The 22,631-nt window shown below is 46.5% G+C and overlaps 1 protein-coding gene across 2 annotated transcripts in view; it reads left to right on the forward strand.

Annotated features, from left to right (window-relative positions):
- Nucleotides 1–22,631, forward strand: part of fam49al (family with sequence similarity 49 member A, like) — a 90,200-nt gene that overhangs the window by 673 nt on the left and 66,896 nt on the right. The window lies entirely within an intron of this gene.

Genomic DNA, 22,631 nt, shown 5'->3' on the forward strand with positions numbered 1-22,631 from the left:
GCCAAGCACGAGAGGACTTGGCTGGAGAGAGAGACGCTGGGGAGGAGAGGGTATACTGTAGGGCTGGAGAGAGAGAGACGCTGGGGAGGAGAGGGTATACTGTAGGGCTGGAGAGAGAGAGACGCTGGGGAGGAGAGGGTATACTGTAGGGCTGGAGAGAGAGAGACGCTGGGGAGGAGAGGGTATACTGTAGGGCTGGAGAGAGAGAGACGTTGGGGAGGAGAGGGTATACTGTAGGGCTGGAGAGAGAGAGACGCTGGGGAGGAGAGGGTATACTGTAGGGCTGGAGAGAGAGAGACGCTGGGGAGGAGAGGGTATACTGTAGGGCTGGAGAGAGAGAGACGCTGGGGAGGAGAGGGTATACTGTAGGGCTGGAGAGAGAGAGACGCTGGGGAGGAGAGGGTATACTGTAGGGCTGGAGAGAGAGAGACGCTGGGGAGGAGAGGGTATACTCTAGGGCTGGAGAGAGAGAGACGCTGGGGAGGAGAGGGTATACTGTAGGGCTGGAGAGAGAGAGAGACGCTGGGGAGGAGAGGGTATACTGTAGGGCTGGAGAGAGAGAGACGCTGGGGAGGAGAGGGTATACTGTAGGGCTGGAGAGAGAGAGACGCTGGGGAGGAGAGGGTATACTGTAGGGCTGGAGAGAGAGAGACGCTGGGGAGGAGAGGGTATACTGTAGGGCTGGAGAGAGAGAGACGCTGGGGAGGAGAGGGTATACTGTAGGGCTGGAGAGAGAGAGACGCTGGGGAGGAGAGGGTATACTGTAGGGCTGGAGAGAGAGAGACGCTGGGGAGGAGAGGGTATACTGTAGGGATGGAGAGAGAGAGACGCTGGGGAGGAGAGGGTATACTGTAGGGCTGGAGAGAGAGAGACGCTGGGGAGGAGAGGGTATACTGTAGGAATGGAGAGAGAGAGACGCTGGGGAGGAGAGGGTATAATGTAGGGCTGGAGAGAGAGAGACGCTGGGGAGGAGAGGGTATACTGTAGGGCTGGAGAGAGAGAGACGCTGGGGAGGAGAGGGTATACTGTAGGGCTGGAGAGAGAGAGACGCTGGGGAGGAGAGGGTATACTGTAGGGCTGGAGAGAGAGAGACGCTGGGGAGGAGAGGGTATACTGTAGGGCTGGAGAGAGAGAGACGCTGGGGAGGAGAGGGTATACTGTAGGGCTGGAGAGAGAGAGACGCTGGGGAGGAGAGGGTATACTGTAGGGCTGGAGAGAGAGAGACGCTGGGGAGGAGAGGGTATACTGTAGGGCTGGAGAGAGAGAGACGCTGGGGAGGAGAGGGTATACTGTAGGGCTGGAGAGAGAGAGACGCTGGGGAGGAGAGGGTATACTGTAGGGCTGGAGAGAGAGAGACGCTGGGGAGGAGAGGGTATACTCTAGGGCTGGAGGTGGATGCTATGAGAAAGAGAATAAAGGAGAGGATGCTACAGGAAGAGAGGGCTTAGCTGGGGGAGAAGAGTGCAGGACGTTACACAGGAGAGAGAGAGAGAATGAGGGTAAGGCTGGAGAGGAGAGGAAAGGAGAGGAGAGGGAGAATGACGGTAAGGCTGGAGAGGAGAGGAGAGGAGAGGGTAAGGCTGGATAAGATGCTACAGCCCAGAAATTAGGTTAATAAGCTCTGGCTGCATGTGGCTGATCCAGAGGGGCGGATTTTCTGGAGAAAGAGGAAGGGAGACAGGGTAGGGTTGTGGAGGTATGGAGAATGAGAGGAAGAATTCTGTAGGAAATGGAGGCTTAGCAGGAGGATGAGAATAGAGGGCTAAAGAGGAATGGAGAGAGAGAAAATAGTACTGGGTTGGAGAGAGAGAGAGAGAGAGAGAGAGAGAGAGAGAGAGAGAGAGAGAGAGAGAGAGAGAGAGAGAGAGAGAGAGAGAGAGAGAGAGAGAGAGAGTACAAGGTTGGATGGATAGAGAAAGAGAGAGGTTACAAGGTTAGATGGAGAAAGAGAAAGCAAGAGAGAGAGAGGGTAAGAGAGGTTACAAGGTTGGATGCCGGGGTTGTTTAAGGGAAAGGGGGATACCTAGTCAATTGTACAACTGAATGCATTCAACTGAAATGTGTATATTACAATTAACCCAACCCCTCTGAACCAGAGAGGTGCGGGGGGCTGCTTTAATCGACGTCCACGGGGAAGTTGTTTTTGGGGGGTTGACTGCCTTGCTCAAGGGTAGAACCGTAGATTCTTTCCCAGCATGCCGGCTCAGGGATTCAAGTGTGTGCTAGTGCTGTGCTGTCCTATGGATGTGATAGTGTAGTGGTAGCATCTCTTAAGTCAGTCAACCTAGGGCTTGTCCCCTTTCACTGCAGTACATTGCAGACACACACACCTCAGCATGGTCAGTCTGCACTACCAGCTGACTCTCTCTGCATGTCTCCCATCTACCTTCCTCCCCCTCTACCGTGGATAACCCGACTTACTGTCTGCCCTGCTGCTATGCAAACACACACACAAACACACTGTCAAAAAAACAATAGTCTTAGATCGCAGTGCATGCAGAAAGGGTGCATTGTGGGTAGTTTAGGGAGAAGAGACAGAGAGGGAGGAAAAAATGAATGAAAGGATGAATGGAGAGAATAACCCTGTTATGTATGGGGCATTTTGGAAGGATATATGGAGAGATGGAGAGATAGATTCAGACAGACAGACAGACAGACAGACAGACAGACAGACAGGCAGGCAGGCAGGCAGACAGGCAGACAGGCAGGCAGGCAGGCAGGCAGGCAGGCAGGCAGGGCATCCTATATGTGTAATTATCTCTGTAATTCAGTATTACATTGATCATCATCGACCATCCTGTAGCTCAGTTGGTAGAGCATAGTGCTTGCAACGCCAGGATGGTGGGTTCGATTCCCAGAACCACCCATACGTAAAATGTATTCATGCATGAGTAAGTCACTTTGGATAAAAGCATCTGATAATGGTATTATTCAAAACAAAAAATATGTTTTAAGTGAGAATAGGCATTGGTCTGAAGCTGAAAAAAGAAAGGAAATTCACATGAGCACCACAATGCCTATTCCATCCATGCTCTACCAAGGTTTACAGCACCACAATGCCTACTCCACCCATGCTCTACCAAGGTTTACAGCACCACAATGCCTACTCCACCCATGCTCTACCAAGGTTTACAGCACCACAATGCCTACTCCACCCATGCTCTACCAAGGTTTACAGCACCACAATGCCTACTCCACCCATGCCCTACCAAGGTTTACAGCACCACAATGCCTACTCCACCCATGCCCTACCAAGGTTTACAGCACCACAATGCCTACTCCACCCATGCTCTACCAAGGTTTACAGCACCACAATGCCTACTCCACCCATGCCCTACCAAGGTTTACAGCACCACAATGCCTACTCCACCCATGCTCTACCAAGGTTTTACAGCACCACAATGCCTTCTATGTTGCTATTGTACTTCAAACTATGTGTAGGCAGGATTCTTAGGATTCAAACCTTATCAAACAGCCTAATTCATACTTGAGGTGTTTTATTGCTATTATAAACTATAATTTAATAATAATAATTGTAAAAATTACCAACGTAATTAGAAGAGTTAAAATAAAATGATCGTTGATCTCTCTATGACAATTGTAGGCTCCTGGAAAATACACAAATAATCCACACGAACCCATTAACTATGTACATGAAAATGTACCTTCAAGTTTACTGTAGAAAGTCCTAGTACTACATTACCTGTAAACAAAAAAGGTGAGTTATCACTAAATCTAAAACGTACAACCAAATGTACATTCATCAGATATAGTCAACTTTGTAAACGGAATTCAGGGATGGCCGCAATTGCACTTGACAAGCTACAGGTTTTATGCAGGCTTTTCTGTACAAGACCAGTTCTAGCACACTTGATTCTACTATTCATGGTCTCGAGGAACAGCTGAGGTCTCGAGGAACAGCTGAGGTCTCGATGAACAGCCGAGGTCTCGAGGAACAGCCGAGGTCCCGATGAACAGCCGAGGTCTCGGTGAACAGCCGAGGTCTCGAGGAACAGCCGAGGTCCCGATGAACAGCCGAGGTCTCGGTGAACAGCCGAGGTCCCGGTGAACAGCCGAGGTCCCGGTGAACAGCCGAGGTCTCGGTGAACAGCCGAGGTCCCGGTGAACAGCCGAGGTCTCGGTGAACAGCCGAGGTCTCGGTGAACAGCCGAGGTCCCGGTGAACAGCCGAGGTCCCGATGAACAGCCGAGGTCCCGATGAACAGCCGAGGTCCCGATGAACAGCCGAGGTCTCGAGGAACAGCTGAGGTCTCGAGGAACAGCTGAGGTCTCGAGGAACAGCTGAGGTCCCGATGAACAGCTGAGGTCTGGATGAACAGCCGAGGTCTCGGTGAACAGCCGAGGTCTCGAGGAACAGCCGAGGTCTCGAGGAACAGCCGAGGTCTCGGTGAACAGCCGAGGTCTCGGTGAACAGCCGAGGTCTCGGTGAACAGCCGAGCTCTCGGTGAACAGCCGAGGTCTGGATGAACAGCCGAGGTCTGGATGAACAGCCGAGGTCTCGATGAACAGCTTGAACAGAAAAGTCTGCATAACGCTGTGAATCGTCAAGAGCAATTTTTTGAATTGACAAAGTGCTGAGAAACACCTGCAAAATACAAAGTCATTAGACAAAAGTACAAAACTCTTAAGATAAATAATAGATATATTTACAGATCTGAAATTGGATAGGTGCTCTAAACCTGTGAATACAAAACCTCAGCTACAATTGTCCTAAGTAATGCTGTCCAACTGCAGTATAAGATCACACATGTCCTGATGTATAAATATGAAGACAGGTGGGAGAACTAGGGCTGTGTCGGTCATGGACTTCTGTCAGCTAGTTATTGTCGCTAAAATACAATATATCCGTATAAGTCTCGTACCATGATTGTATAGTAAGAAGAATATAATTGAACTTAGCTGAATAAAATAGAATGGATATTTTTCCAAATTTCCGGAGCGAGTGCGGATATGAAGCGGCCATGTTGAGCGTAACAGTGATGATTTGTTACAGGTCCCATTCACTAGATGTATAGTTATTTGGCAACTTTAGTTGTGAATGATACAAATCTTACATTGTCTTAGAAATCAGAACATATATGGGCTTCATGATGCGACAATAGACTATCGATGATTTGAGGAAGTAGAGAGGGAAAAGAAAACTTACGCTCTCTTCCTTGCCTCAGGCTGCACACCCTGTTCTCTCATCAAATGATCCCATTTCCACCCATCTATACTCCAATTAATCTTGTCTTTACTAATATGTATCGTTGGTTTTGATTTAGAATGGCCCCGTTATCAAATGTGCAGGATCAGGGGCGGGGGAAAAAAGACACGTGATCTTTATGCGCTCCAATAGCGAATGGAGGCCGCACGCTTTCCCACCGGTACGTTTTTCAATGACGCCTGGTAGGCTACATCGTTTTTATAGCGGGAGTTGTGCTATAAAACACTTATTTTTCCTGCAAGCATCAACCACTGTTTGAGGAGCATGCTCTCACTGAGCTACAGGTCATATTCCGCCCAAACTCCGCTCTCCAACCCTGTTCCTGCAGCTACCCCGTCCTCCGTATGCCATGGGCTCTCCAACCCTGTTCCTGCAGCTACCCCGTCCTCCGTATGCCATGGGCTCTCCAACCCTGTTCCTGCAGCTACCCCGTCCTCCGTATGCCATGGGCTCTCCAACCCTGTTCCTGCAGCTACCCCGTCCTCCGTATGCCATGGGCTCTCCAACCCTGTTCCTGCAGCTACCCCGTCCTCCGTATGCCATGGGCTCTCCAACCCTGTTCCTGCAGCTACCCCGTCCTCCGTATGCCATGGGCTCTCCAACCCTGTTCCTGCAGCTACCCCGTCCTCCGTATGCCATGGGCTCTCCAACCCTGTTCCTGCAGCTACCCCGTCCTCCGTATGCCATGGGCTCTCCAACCCTGTTCCTGCAGCTACCCCGTCCTCCGTATGCCATGGGCTCTCCAACCCTGTTCCTGCAGCTACCCCGTCCTCCGTATGCCATGGGCTCTCCAACCCTGTTCCTGCAGCTACCCCGTCCTCCGTATGCCATGGGCTCTCCAACCCTGTTCCTGCAGCTACCCCGTCCTCCGTATGCCATGGGCTCTCCAACCCTGTTCCTGCAGCTACCCCGTCCTCCGTATGCCATGGGCTCTCCAACCCTGTTCCTGCAGCTACCCCGTCCTCCGTATGCCATGGGCTCTCCAACCCTGTTCCTGCAGCTACCCCGTCCTCCGTATGCCATGGGCTCTCCAACCCTGTTCCTGCAGCTACCCCGTCCTCCGTATGCCATGGGCTCTCCAACCCTGTTCCTGCAGCTACCCCGTCCTCCGTATGCCATGGGCTCTCCAACCCTGTTCCTGCAGCTACCCCGTCCTCCGTATGCCATGGGCTCTCCAACCCTGTTCCTGCAGCTACCCCGTCCTCCGTATGCCATGGGCTCTCCAACCCTGTTCCTGCAGCTACCCCGTCCTCCGTATGCCATGGGCTCTCCAACCCTGTTCCTGCAGCTACCCCGTCCTCCGTATGCCATGGGCTCTCCAACCCTGTTCCTGCAGCTACCCCGTCCTCCGTATGCCATGGGCTCTCCAACCCTGTTCCTGCAGCTACCCCGTCCTCCGTATGCCATGGGCTCTCCAACCCTGTTCCTGCAGCTACCCCGTCCTCCGTATGCCATGGGCTCTCCAACCCTGTTCCTGCAGCTACCCCGTCCTCCGTATGCCATGGGCTCTCCAACCCTGTTCCTGCAGCTACCCCGTCCTCCGTATGCCATGGGCTCTCCAACCCTGTTCCTGCAGCTACCCCGTCCTCCGTATGCCATGGGCTCTCCAACCCTGTTCCTGCAGCTACCCCGTCCTCCGTATGCCATGGGCTCTCCAACCCTGTTCCTGCAGCTACCCCGTCCTCCGTATGCCATGGGCTCTCCAACCCTGTTCCTGCAGCTACCCCGTCCTCCGTATGCCATGGGCTCTCCAACCCTGTTCCTGCAGCTACCCCGTCCTCCGTATGCCATGGGCTCTCCAACCCTGTTCCTGCAGCTACCCCGTCCTCCGTATGCCATGGGCTCTCCAACCCTGTTCCTGCAGCTACCCCGTCCTCCGTATGCCATGGGCTCTCCAAAGGAATTGAAATCTGTTCGGAACATTGATAGTGACATGTTTGGGGGTTGACAGCCCGTTTGTTAGAGAAATGAATAAAGGACAGAGAGGTGAGGAGATGGAAACAGATGGTGGTGAGATATTCTGTATAGCTAACGGTAATGTGTCACCCAAGTAATTATGGGGGGGGGAAAAAATCACTATTATTAGGCTATTCAAAATCAAATAGAAATTCACTGTATTTGTAGGCTACCTGTAAGCCCCCTTGCACAATCAATGAACCAACAGCATGGCCTTGGGCTATACGTTCTCTCCCAGACTCATGGATAGACCTGATGGAGAGGAGCATGAGGTAACCGGTCCATCCAGTATGAATAATGATAGAGTCCACACTCAAAGGACATGACTTGAATTTAGGCTAGACCAACTACTATGTACCAGAGACCTCTTAAATTCATTTTTTTTTAAATGTTTTTCTGCCGATGCGTAATATGTAGTAGGCTATGTATTGTATGAGGCACAATCATACTTTTAATTCTGTTATTTTTTTTCTCAGGCTTGGGCTCATAAGCCTATGTGTGTGTATGCACAAGCTCTCTTAATAATATGGGGGTTTTGAATGATTCATCACCTTACAACGTGCTGTCCATTTTGTCATGTCTTTGAAACAACGTCCACAACGACCGTGTTTTACACTCAGTTTCAACCTGCTGTTGAACTACTTTCTTCCAGCTGATAAATCACAGTGAGGGGAGTTTTAAAAACAGGATACGGTTTTGATGATTAGTGTTGGATGTGATTTTAGATTGTATTTGCATTGATGTCAGAGTGGTTAGAGGGACAATAGAGCCCTTAGTACCAGGCCATTAGGGCCTGATGGAGGGACAATAGAGCCCTGAGTACCAGACCATTAGGACCTGATGGAGGGACAATAGAGCCCTGAGTACCAGGCCATTAGGACCTGATGGAGGAACAATAGGCCCCTGAGTACCAGGCCATTAGGACCTGATGGAGGAACAATAGAGCCTGAGTACCAGGCCATTAGGACCTGATGGAGGGACAATATAGCCCTGAGTACCAGGCCATTAGGACCTGATGGAGGGACAATAGAGCCCTGAGTACCAAGCCATTAGGACCTGATGGAGGGACAATAGAGCTCTAAGTACCAGGCCATTAGGACCTGATGGAGGAACAATAGAGCCCTGAGTACAAGGCCATTAGGACCTTATGGAGGGACAATAGAGCCCTGAGTACCAGGTCATTAGGACCTGATGGAGGAACAGTAGAGACCTGAGTACCAGGCCATTAGGACCTGGTGGAGGAACAATAGAGTCCTGAGTACCAGGTCATTAGGACCTGATGGAGGGACAATAGAGCCCTGAGTACCAGGCCATTAGGACCTGATGGAGGGACAATAGAGCCCTGAGTACCAGGCCAATAGGACCTGATGGAGGGACAATAGAGCCCTGAGTACCAGGCCATTAGGAGCTGATGTCAGGGACAATAGAGCCCTAAGTACCAGGCCATTAGGACCTGATGGGGGGACAATAGAGCCCTGAGTATCAGGCCATTAGGAGCTGTTGTCAGGGACAATAGAGCCCTGAGTACCAGGCCATTGGGACCTAATGGAGGGACAATAGAGCCCTGAGTACCAGGCCAGTAGGAGCTGATGTCAGGGACAATAGAGCCCCTACTACCATGCCATTAGGACCTGATGGAGGGACAATAGAGACATGAGTACAAGGTCATTAGGACCCGATGGAGGGACAATAGAGTCCTGAGTACTACGCCATTAGGACCTGATGGAGGGACAATAGACCCCTGAGTACCAGGTCATTAGGACCTGATGTAGGAACAATAGAGCCCTGAGTACCAGGCCATTAGGACCTGATGGAGGGACAATAGAGCCCTGAGTACCAGGCCATTAGGACCTGATGGAGGGACAATAGAGCCCTGAGTACCAGGCCAATAGGACCTGATGGAGGGACAATAGAGCCCTGAGTACCAGGCCATTAGGAGCTGATGTCAGGGACAATAGATCCCTGAGTACCAGGCCAATAGGACCTGATGGAGGGACAATAGAGCCCTGAGTATCAGGCCATTAGGAGCTGTTGTCAGTGACAATAGACCCCTGAGTACCAGGCCATTGGGACCTAATGGATGGACAATAGAGCCCTGAGTACCAGGCCAGTAGGAGCTGATGTCAGGGACAATAGAGCCCCTACTACCATGCCATTAGGACCTGATGGAGGGACAATAGAGACATGAGTACAAGGCCATTAGAACCCGATGGAGGGACAATAGAGTCCTGAGTACTACGCCATTAGGACCTGATGGAGGGACAATAGACCCCTGAGTACCAGGTCATTAGGACCTGATGGAGGGACAATAGAGCCCTGAGTACCAGGCCATTAGGACTTGATGGAGGGACAATAGAGCCCTGAGTACCAGGCCATTAGGAGCTGATGGAGGGGCAATAGAACCCTGAGTACCAGACCATTAGGACCTGATGGAGGGGCAATAGACCCCTGAGTACCACGACATTAGGACTTGATGGTCATTAGCATGTTGGGTACTAGCAAAGCATGTCCAGCGTGCATAAGAGGAGATTTCCGTGACTCAACAGTCACGTGTAATTTTACTGCAGTCGTCACTCATGACTGCCGGTGTGACGGTAACATGGTCAACTCAACAGCCTCATAGATGTGGAACAGAACATAAATGTAGAGTATTGATAGAGTGTTGTACCGTGTTTACTGCGCGCATTTGAATTGGCAAAGTTCGTTCCACATGGGGACCAGCTTTTCTCCGTGACAGAGTCATTACCACAATCCGCCACTCTGCCATAAAGCACTGTGTCCCTAGGCAGTACTGTAAGGGGCGGCTTGCATCTCACCGATGAGGGCAACAATCTGCCATAAAGCACTGTGTCCCTAGGCAGTACTGTAAGGGGCGGCTTGCATCTCACCAATGAGGGCAACGATCTGCCATAAAGCACTGTGTCCCTAGGCAGTACTGTAAGGGGCGGCCTGCATCTCACCGATGAGGGCAACAATCTGCCATAAAGCACTGTGTCCCTAGGCAGTACTGTAAGGGGCGGCTTGCATCTCACCGATGAGGGCAACGATCTGCCATAAAGCACTGTGTCCCTAGGCAGTACTGTAAGGGGCGGCTTGCATCTCACCGATGAGGGCAACGATCTGCCATAAAGCACTGTGTCCCTAGGCAGTACTGTAAGGGATGGCTTGCATCTCACCGATGAGGGCAACGATCTGCCATAAAGCACTGTGTCCCTAGGCAGTACTGTAAGGGATGGCTTGCATCTCACCGATGAGGGCAACGATCTGCCATAAAGCACTGTGTCCCTAGGCAGTACTGTAAGGGATGGCTTGCATCTCACCGATGAGGGCAACGATCTCTTTCTTCCTTGAGAGTCTGAGAGCTGGTCTCTCCTCCATTCTAACAAAGACACACGCGGTAGTACACACCACCACACCCACTGACGTTTGCCTGACACTCCACGAACCGAACGGCTCTTTTGAAAGAGCCACCTAAAAAAATAAAATGAATATAAGTGTATGTGTGTGTGTGTCTGTGTGTGTCGGTAGGAGGCTATCAAAACTATAAACTAAATAATTGTCCAACTATACCCTCCGGGAGGCCAACCCCACGGTCTTCAGATACACAGGTGGTACCGAGTCATTACGAACCCTCTTCTTAAAACACGGATTTCCACAGATCATTCAAATGACAGTCGTGAAACATTCATTGAAAAATGATTTTGTTTGTTTGTTTCTCTTGCTTGGTTAAAATCCAATAGTCTAAAACAGTTGATTTGTTGAAAACGTCACATCATCGGGCGAAAGGCAGATAAATCGTTTATTTTTTTATCCAAACCAATCACTTTTGTATGTGAAAACACAGAATCCTACTCATTACTCAGCACAACTTGGCCCAGTGTCGTCCGGGTTTGGCCGGGGTAGGCCGTCGTTGTAAAATAAGAATTTGTTCTTAACTGACTTGCCTAGTTAATTAAAGGTTAAATAAAAAATTAAATACAAAATGAATCGTACAAATGCTTAATTATGTTTGTTTTGAGCCGACTTCACAGACGGACAGATCACCTGGCTCACTTCAGGGACGTAGCCCGGTTCCAAATCGAATGCAATCAAATTAAAATAAAATACAATGTTATTGGTCTCATACACGTGATTAGCGAATGTTATTGCGGGTGTAGTGAAATGCTTGTGTTTCTAGCTCCGACAGTGCAGTAATGTCTAACAAGTAATATCTCAACCGTTTCACAACATATACCCAATACACACAAAGTAGGAATGAATTAAGACGATATACATATGGACGAGCGATGTCAGAGCAGAACGGACTAAGATACAGTAGAATAGTATAGAATACGGTATATACATACAGTGTGTCGTGTCTTTGGCTATGCCGGATTAAGTAATATGACATGTTATTCTATAAAATCCTTTCTCTGTAATTAATATTACCTGATTGAGCTAATCGTGTAAATGTAATTAACTGGAAAGTCGGGGCACCACGAAAGAGTGTTTATAGGGCTGTTATCTTCTGAATAAACTCTTAAAGACCTGGTCATATTTTACATCAATAGCAGTCAACATTAATCGTCACCTTATTCAGTCTCATCTGAAAGTTTTAGATTCATGGTTATCTTCACGAACCCTGGCTAACAAGGTGAATCAGCAATACAAAATTGGGTTTAATTATTTATTTACTAAATACCTAACTAAATCACACAGAATTACATATACACAGAAATAATCATACCTTGATTACAAATGACGTCATAAAGGAAAACGTCCCTAGCGGACGGAACAGATATGACAGCTGGTTACCCAAAGGAAAGGGGGCTGGGTTTGAGTGAAAGAGCGGGACGACTGAAGAACAAAGGGAGAAGCGATGTCTCTATCGGGCCGTAGGCAGCTACTCTATCGTAAATACAGAATCTTATGCATTCAAAATTACCGCCCATTTGGAAAAGGAAAATGCAATAAATATTTACTCTGAGCTGCGCTTCGGTAGGTTGGTGGTAGATGGAAGGCCGTGTTGCCCAACAGAGTCCTTTGTCTTTTGAAGAATGTCTCTGGTGGTAAATTGGATACGTTGTAGTAATGTTGTTGTGTGGTAGACGCGATACTCTGTCTGTTCTTTCCTAGCCCACGTTTGCAGCTGCTGTTGCTAACTCAACGGCTAGGAGGTATCACTTCTGTAGTGAATAAGAGTTCAAAGTTCATACCATTCGCAACCAAAGCTCACGCTGAGGTTGGCTTCGTTCTGTAGTTATTGTCTGAACCCTTCTGACATCGGCTCGTCATCGTAATGTACCCGGAACAGGAAGTTATATCATCGTCAAGGCTTTATATAGGAAGGGAGAGGAGGGCGTGTTTCATAGTTTATAACCAATGTCTCTTCACGTGGGCGGGGCCACTGAGTCAGGCCTAATTCACTCATGAAAACCCAAGTCTCACATGTTAGAAGCTAAAATCACATTTCATCCACTCCCAAATAATTTCATATTCAAACATTTAAAACTATAATGTGAAGACTTTCCACGGTACCGTTTATGTCGTCCTATCATCAGTCATAATGTCTCAGATGACAACCGAACTGACATCATATTCATTAAGTACCAACGCTTATGTTCAACTGGTTGGATTACCAAAATATGGTTCCTTTCCCTCCACTTGTTTGATGTTCCCAGACTCTCTGTTTAACAAAGGCTATTCAAGAGTCCCTCTGTAGAGTCAAGAGAGAGGGAAGGGAGAAAGGTATTTATGGGGGGGTCATAAACCTTACCCACAGGCCAACGTCATGACACACATGAGATGAGTAATGCCGGTTATGTAAACATTATTAAAGAGACTAGTGTTCCATTCCTTAAAGTGGTCAGGGATGTCTTGTCTATGCCTATAGGCAGCAGTCTCTAATGTGCTAGTGATGGCTGCTTAACAGTCTGATGGCCTTAAGATAGAAACTGTCTTTCAGGTAGTGCAAAACACACATGCTATACACGGGCAAGATTAATCAAACCCTCTCATTGATTCTGACTACTGTTTACCCGAGTGCAGTACCCACACCCCCTGACTACTGTTAACCCGTGTGCAGTACCCACACCCCCTGACTACTGTTAACCCGTGTGCAGTACCCACACCCCCCTGACTACTGTTAACCCGTGTGCAGTACCCACACCCCCCTGACTACTGTTTACCAGTGTGCAGTACCCACACCCCCCTGACTACTGTTAACCCGTGTGCAGTACCCACACCCCCCTGACTACTGTTTACTCGTGTGCAGTACCCACACCCCCTGACTACTGTTATCCAGTGTGCAGTACCCACACCCCCTGACTACTGTTTACCTGTGTGCAGCACCCACACCCCCTGACTACTGTTTACCTGTGTGCAGTACCCACACCCCCTGACTACTGTTAACCTGTGTGCAGTACCCACACCCCCTGACTAATGTTTACCTGTGTGCAGTACCCACACCCCCCTGACTACTGTTAACCTGTGTGCAGTACCCACACCCCCCTGACTACTGTTTACCCGTGTGCAGCACCCACACCCCCTGACTACTGTTTACCCGAGTGTGCAGTACCCACACCCCCTGACTACTGTTTACTTGTAGATGGGAACACCCTGAAAAGTAAATTGACACAGTGTTAATTAGTCAGCACAAACATGGATTAGAATAACGACAAGGCAGGAATTGGAATGTATTCGACATGTTTGAAGCAGAGATGCTTTCCGTAAGGCACTGAACAGAGGCTCTGTTTACATGTGTGTTTGGGGGTTTGGGGGTTTAACCATTGACTATAGCTATATGCGATTCATAACAAGTTGACCATTTCTTAACAAAGCAAATTTTGTTTTCTGGGCTATGGTTTGTGTCGTGGTCTTTGGTTGTTCTACGTTGAGGAAATGCAACGTAGTTACAGTGTTTTTCCTGTCTGAAATGTGGCTACGTCGTCTCACGTAGCTTGGTCTGCGCAACGCAAACGGACATGAGCGGTGTGGCCTTTACAAAAAAAAATAATGCGGTTCTTGAAACGGCAGTAAAAGTGCAGTAACTGCCGTCGACTGTGGTATTTTGGACGCAGTAATTTGAACTGCAGTTATACTGCACTCTGACTGCAATCGTTTTTTCTTAAGGGGAGGGCAGTTTTCCCAAAGTTTGGTGGTTTGAAACTTAACGTAACTACCGGTAAACTAGCTATGTTTTGTGTAAGAAAGTATGATACATTGTGGTGTATGAATTGACCATACACATTAGCTAACGTTACAGTCTTATGTTGGCTAATGTTAACTAGCTAGTTAATGTTAACTGGCTATCGTAGCAGCTAAGGACATTTGCTATCTTATTTGTGCATATTTGTGCTCGTGCAAGTGTCTAGATCAGTAAGCCTTACTTGGAAAGACTTACTTGGCAAAATATAGCTAGCTAGCTTTCCTTGTTTGTTGGTTAGCTACCTAACCAATGTTAGCCCTCATCTGACTGGTATAATGTTACATTAGCTAACTAGCTAGCTAACTACCTAGATAAGCATTGGCTAACTACCTTTATTTGCCTGTTCGTTAGCGAGCTAGCTTTCAGCTGACTGGTGTTTGCTAGCTACAGAGGCTAGCTGCTGGACTTTGCAAAAGCAAGCTAATGTTAGCTAGGTAACGTTCGCTAGTTAGGTACCTAGCTAATCAAAATATCTGTTTGCATTTATTGATAAACCTCAGCTTGAATTCCACCATATACTGTAGCTAGCTATGTACAGTAGCCTAGGTTTGTTGGCGTACACTTTTTATGACTGGCAGCATGGCGCAAGCAGCTGTGTTGTTGCCGAGCAACCGTTAGAACTCTGAGATTTGGCTGAAAAGATGTTAGCATTGTCAAGAATGCTACAAAAAGGTAACATTGTTGGTTCTTAATGGACAAAAATTAGCACGTGAGAGTGATAAATGAAACAAACTTATTCAGTCCGAAAGTTGGCAAGTCTAATGGTCACTTTATGGACTCTGTAGTCTCGTTATGTAGTCTTGTTCTGTAGTCTCGTTCTGTAGTCTCGTTCTTCTCCGACACCCAGATATTGAGCTAGTTTTGAGCCAAAAAATTGTCTGACGACCCTAATGCGAACGACCCTGTTAAAAATCTGGTATGTGGTTCTTGGTAACGGCCGGACGGCTCATGACGAGAGGCGGGGATTGTGTTGTGTACCTCCAATCAAGTTGATTTGCAAATTTTCATCGAGATTGGTGTCCTATTGGCTTAGATATTTTGGTAGGGAGATTTTTGAATTTAACACTGAGCTTCAACCAATGCCTATATAGACGCGACTATCGTCATGTCTATAATTAAGCAAATAAGGCCCGAGGGGGTGTGGTAAATGGCCAATATACCACGGCTAAGGGCTGTTCTTCAGCACGACGCAACGCGGAGTGCCGGACACAGCTCTTAGCCGTGGTATATTGGCCATATACCACATACCCCCCTGAGGTGCCTTATTAGTATTATAAACTGGCTACCAACGTAATTAGAGCAGTAAAAATAAATGTTTTGTCATAACTGTGGTATACGGTCTGATATACCATGGCTGTCAGCCAATCAGCATTCAGGGCTCGAACCACCCAGTTTCTAATATAGATGTTATATAACAGAACAGACACAGTGTTTATGCATTTCCTGTTTGTTTCTATATACAGTGGGGAGAACAAGTATTTGATACACTGACAATTTTGCAGGTTTTCCTACTTACAAAGCATGTAGAGGTCTGTAATTTTTATCATAGGTACACTTCAACTGTGAGAGAAGGAATCTAAAACAAAAATCCAGAAAATCACATTGTATGATTTTTAATTAATTAATTTGCATTTTATTGCATGACATAAGTATTTGATACATCAGAAAAGCAGAACTGAATATTTGGTACAGAAACCTTAGTTTGCAATTACAGAGATCATACGTTTCCTGTAGTTCTTGACCAGGTTTGCACACACTGCAGCAGGGATTTTGGCCCACTCCTCCATACAGACCTTCTCCAGATCCTTCAGGTTTCGGGGCTGTCGCTGGGCAATACGGACTTTCGGCTCCCTCCAAAGATTTTCTATTGGGTTCAGGTCTGGAGACTGGCTAGGCCACTCCAGGACCTTGAGATGCTTCTTACGGAGCCACTCCTTAGTTGCCCTGGCTGTGTGTTTCGGGTCGTTGTCATGCTGGAAGACCCAGCCACGACCCATCTTCAATGCTCTTACTGAGGGAAGGAGGTTGTTGGTCAAGATCTCGCGATACATGGCCCCATCCATCCTCCCTTCAATACGGTGCAGTCGTCCTGTCCCCTTTGCAGAAAAGCATCCCCAAAGAATGATGTTTCCACCTCCATGCTTCACGGTTGGGATGGTGTTCTTGGGGTTGTACTCATCCTTCTATTCCTCCAAACACGGCGAGTGGAGTTTAGAGCAAAAAGCTCTATTTTTGTCTCATCAGACCACATGACCTTCTCCCATTCCTCCTCTGGATCATCCAGATGGTCATTGGCAAACTTCAGACGGGCCTGGACATGCGCTGGCTTGAGCAGGGGGACCTTGCGTGCGCTGCAGGATTTTAATCCATGACGGCGTAGTGTGTTACTAATGGTTTTCTTTGAGACTGTGGTCCCAGCTCTCTTCAGGTCATTGACCAGGTCCTGCCGTGTAGTTCTGGGCTGATCCCTCACATTCCTCATGATCATTGATGCCCCACGAGGTGAGATCTTGCATGGAGCCCCAGACCGAGGGTGATTGACCGTCATCTTGAACTTCTTCCATTTTCTAATAATTGTGCCAACAGTTGTTGCCTTCTCACCAAGCTGCTTGGCTATTGTCCTGTAGCCCATCCCAGCCTTGTACAGGTCTACAATTTATCCCTGATGTCCTTACACAGCTCTCTGGTCTTGGCCATTGTGGAGAGGTTGGAGTCTGTTTGATTGAGTGTGTGGACAGGTGTCTTTTATACAGGTAACGAGTTCAAACAGGTGCAGTTAATACAGGTAATGAGTGGAGAACAGGAGGGCTTCTTAAAGAAAAACTAACAGGTCTGTGAGAGCCGGAATTCTTACTGGTTGGTAGGTGATCAAATACTTATGTCATGCAATAAAATGCAAATTAATTACTTAAAAATCATACAATGTGATTTTCTGGATTTTTGTTTTAGATTCCGTCTCTCACAGTTGAAGTGTACCTATGATAAAAATGACAGACCTCTACATGCTTTGTAAGTAGGAAAACCTGCAAAATCGGCAGTGGGTCAAATACTTGTTCTCCCCACTGTATATAACCCTAAACCTTTATTTAACCAGGTATTTATATATATAACCCTAACCCTTTATTTAACCAGGTATTTATATATATAACCCTAACCCTTTATTTAACCAGGTATTTATATATATAACCCTAACCCTTTATTTAACCAGGTATTTATATATTATATATATAACCCTAACCCTTTATATAACCAGGTATTTATATATTATATATATAACCCTAACCCTTTATTTAACCAGGTATTTATATATTATATATAACCCTAACCCTTTATTTAACCAGGTATTTATATATTATATATATATATAACTCTAACCCTTAATTTAAACAGGTATTTATATATTATATATATAACCCTAACCCTTTATTAAACCAGGCATTTATATATTATATATATAACCCTTTATTTAACCAGGTATTTGTATATTATATATATAACCCTAACCCTTTATTTAACTAGGTATTTAAATATTATATATATAACCCTAACCCTTTATTAAACCAGGTATTTATATATATAACCCTAACCCTTTATTTAACCAGGTATTTATATATTATATATAACTCTAACCCTTTATTTAACCAGGTATTTATATATTATATATATAACCCTAACCCTTTATTTAACCAGGTATTTATATATTATATATATAACCCTAACCCTTTATTTAACCAGGTATTTATATATTATATATATAACTCTAACCCTTTATTTAACCAGGTATTTATATATTATATATATAACCCTAACCCTTTATTTAACCAGGTATTTATATTATATATATATAACCCTAACCCTTTATTTAACCAGGTATTTATATATTATATATATAACCCTAACCCTTTATTTAACCAGGTATTTATATATTATATATATAACCCTAACCGTTTATTTAACCAGGTATTTATATATATAACCCTAACCCTTTATTTAACCAGGTAGGCTAGTTATTTCACCTTTTTTTAACCAGGTAGGCTAGTTATTTCACCTTTATTTAACCAGGTAGACTAGTGATTTCACCTTTATTTAACCAGGTAGGCTAGTTATTTCACCTTTATTTAACCAGGTAGGCCAGTTATTTCACCTTTATTTAACCAGGTAGGCCAGTTATTTCACCTTTATTTAACCAGGTAGGCTAGTTATTTCACCTTTACTTAACCAGGTAGGCCAGTTATTTCACCTTTATTTAACCAGGTAGGCTAGTTATTTCACCTTTATTTAACCAGGTAGGCTAGTTATTTCACCTTTATTTAACCAGGTAGGCCAGTTATTTCACCTTTGTTTAACCAGGTAGGCTAGTTATTTCACCTTTATTTAACCAGGTAGGCTAGTTATTTCACCTTTATTTAACCAGGTAGGCCAGTTATTTCACCTTTATTTAACCAGGTAGGCCAGTTATTTCACCTTTATTTAACCAGGTAGGCTAGTTATTTCACCTTTATTTAACCAGGTAGGCTAGTTATTTCACCTTTATTTAACCAGGTAGGCCAGTTGAGAACAAGTTCTCATTTACAACTGCGACCTGGCCAAGATAAAGCAAAGCAGTGCGACACAAACAACAACACAGAGTTACACATGAACAAACGTACGGTCAATAACACAATAGAAAAATCTATGTACAGTGTGTGCAAATGTAGAAGAGTAAGCTCTATCCGTTTGTGTCATGCAGCTATACACACAATGATGTTTACGATAACCCTCACAGCACACAGAAAGGACTGCCATACTGTACGTGGCAAACGTATGTTAATAATGTATTGTGTGCTCTTTGGATGATTGGATGATGGCTGCTCTGGTATTTACTCCGCTGTTGCTAGGACACTCCCTTTCAACATTTTAACCGAGCCCACTGATTGGCTGCCGGCCATGTTGCAAGATTCTCTCAGCCCAAATATCTCCCGTTCCTCCCATAGAAACATGCCTGTCTTTATCTCTCCCTCTCTCTCCATCCATCCCTCTCTTCCTCTCTTTATCTCTCCCTCTCTCTCTATCCATCCCTCTCTTCCTCTCTTTAGCTCTCCCTCTCTCTCCATCCATCCCTCTCTTCCTCTCTCCATCTCTCCCTCTCTCCATCCATCCCTCTCTTCCTGTCTCCATCTCTCCCACTCTCTCCATCCATCCCTCTCTTCCTGTCTCCATCTCTCCCTCTCTCTCCATCCATCCCTCTCTTCCTGTCTCCATCTCTCCCTCTCTCTCCATCCATCCCTCTCTTCCTCTCTTTATCTCTCCCTCTCTCTCCATCCATCCCTCTCTTCCTCTCTTTATCTCTCCCTCTCTCTCCATCCATCCCTCTCTTCCTCTCTTTATCTCTCCCTCTCTCTCTATCCATCCCTCTCTTCCTCTCTTTAGCTCTCCCTCTCTCTCCATCCATCCCTCTCTTCCTCTCTCCATCTCCCCCTCTCTCCATCCATCCCTCTCTTCCTGTCTCCATCTCTCCCACTCTCTCCATCCATCCCTCTCTTCCTGTCTCCATCTCTCCCTCTCTCTCCATCCATCCCTCTCTTCCTGTCTCCATCTCTCCCTCTCTCTCCATCCATCCCTCTCTTCCTCTCTTTATCTCTCCCTCTCTCTCCATCCATCCCTCTCTTCCTCTCTTTAGCTCTCCCTCTCTCTCCATCCATCCCTCTCTTCCTCTCTTTAGCTCTCCCTCTCTCTCCATCCATCCCTCTCTTCCTCTCTCCATCTCTCCCTCTCTCCATCCATCCCTCTCTTCCTGTCTCCATCTCTCCCACTCTCTCCATCCATCCCTCTCTTCCTCTCTTTATCTCTCCCTCTCTCTCCATCCATCCCTCTCTTCCTCTCTTTAGCTCTCCCTCTCTCTCCATCCATCCCTCTCTTCCTCTCTTTAGCTCTCCCTCTCTCTCCATCCATCCCTCTCTTCCTCTCTCCATCTCTCCCTCTCTCCATCCATCCCTCTCTTCCTGTCTCCATCTCTCCCACTCTCTCCATCCATCCCTCTCTTCCTGTCTCCATCTCTCCCACTCTCTCCATCCATCCCTCTCTTCCTGTCTCCATCTCTCCCTCTCTCTCCATCCATCCCTCTCTTCCTCTCTCCATCTCTCCCTCTCTCTCCATCCATCCCTCTCTTCCTCTGTCCATCTCTCCCTCTCTCTCCATCCATCCCTCTCTTCCTCTGTCCATCTCTCCCTCTCTCCATCCATCCCTCTCTTCCTGTCTCCATCTCTCCCCTCTCTCCATCCATCCCTCTCTTCCTCTCTCCATCTCTCCCTCTCTCTCCATCCATCCCTCTCTTCCTCTGTCCATCTCTCCCTCTCTCTCCATCCATCCCTCTCTTCCTCTGTCCATCTCTCCCTCTCTCCATCCATCCCTCTCTTCCTGTCTCCATCTCTCCCTCTCTCTCCATCCATCCCTCTCTTCCTCTGTCCATCTCTCCCTCTCTCTCCATCCATCCCTCTCTTCCTCCATCTCTCCCTCTCTCTCCATCCATCCCTCTCTTTATCTCTTGTTCCTCCCATATAAACATGCCTGTCTTTATCTCTCCATCCATCCCTCTTTGTTTCTTTCTTTCTCTTTTTAAATCCCTCTCCTTTCTTTTCCCTGTCTTTCTGTCATTCTCTCTCTCTGTTTCTTTTCCGTTTGTCTGTCATTCTCTCTCTCTTTTCCATATTTCAGTCAGTCAGTCAGTCAGTCAGTCAGTTTGTCAGTCTGTCTACAGTATCTCCCTAAGCCTTTTCTTTGTCAATGTTTCCTCTCTACAACCACACATGTCATCCAATTATTTCCGCCCCCCCATACAGTCAAATTCAGAACTAGAAGCACAAGCATTTCGCTACACTCGCAATAACATGTGACCAATAAAACGTGATTTGATTTGATTTATGTTACAAAATGGCGACGGACACATAATATGAGCCTCGTACGAACCATCCTGATATCACAAACTTAAATTCAGTTTCGCTACAAGTGATTATGTACAAGCACCTTGTAATATGAAATTACCATCCTCTGCAGATATGCGCTTACAGTCAGTAGTACAATATACTGTATAATTACAGATAGGAGTCTACTGTCTGTTTAAGATACAGTACCTCATTATGCTTAGCTATGTGTCATAACTGTTATGTTTGATGAGGCAGAAGTAAGGCATGGAGGGAGGGAGGCAGAGAGAGAGAGATGGAGGGAGGGAGAGAGAGATGGAGGGAGAGAGATGGAGGGAGGGAGGGAGAGAGAGAGAGATGGAGGGAGAGAGAGAGAGAGATTGTCCAGAGAGGGTTGGTTGATATAGTATTACTAGGCCTCTCAGCCTTTGTCTTTCTCAACATTCCCCCCTCTTTCTGCATCTGTCCATCTCATGCTCTCACTCTCTCTGTCTGTCTCTTTGTATCTCCGTCTCTCTCTCTTTCTCTCCCCCCCTCCCCACTCTCTCTCTCTCTTGGTCCCTCAATTTAATTCAAGGGGCTTTATTGGCATGAGAAACACATGTTTACATTGCCAAAGCAAGTAAAATAGATAAGAAATAAAAGTGAAACAATAACACTTTTACAATAAACATTACACTGACAAGAGTTTCAAATGAAAAGTGACATTTCAAATGTCATATTATGTCTATATACAGTGTTGTAACGATGTACAAATGGTTAAAGTACACAAGGGAAAATAAATAAGCATAAATATGGGTTGTATTTACAATGGTGTTTGTTCTTCACTGGTTGACCTTTTCTTGTGGCAACAGGTCACAAATCTTGCTGCTGTGAGGACACACTGTGGTATTTCACTCAGTAGATTGGGGAGTTTATCAAAATCGGGTTTGTTTTCAAATTCTTTGGGGGTCTGTGTAATCTGAGGGAAATATGTATCTCTAATATGGTCATACATTTGGCAGGAGGTTAGGAAGTGCAGCTCAGTTTCCACCTCATTTTGTGGGCAGTGTGGCACATAGCCTGTCTCCTCTCAGGTCTGCCTACGGTGGCCTTTCTCAATAGCAAGACTATGCTCACCGAGTCTGTACATGATCAAAGCTTTCCTTAATTTTGGGTCAGTCACAGTGGTCAGGTATTCTGTCACTGTGTCTCTGTTTAGGGCCAAATAACATTCTAATAGCATGCTCTGTTTTTTTGGTCAATTCTTTCCAAGTAATTCACTTTTTGTTTTCTCATGATTTGGTTGGGTCTGATTGTGTTTCTGTCCTGGGGCTCTGTGGGGTGTGTTTGTGTTTGTGAACAGAGTCCCAGGACCAGCTTGC

The sequence above is a fragment of the Salvelinus alpinus genome, chromosome 26 (genome assembly GCF_045679555.1).
Source record: "Salvelinus alpinus chromosome 26, SLU_Salpinus.1, whole genome shotgun sequence".
Classification (NCBI taxonomy): domain Eukaryota; kingdom Metazoa; phylum Chordata; class Actinopteri; order Salmoniformes; family Salmonidae; genus Salvelinus; species Salvelinus alpinus.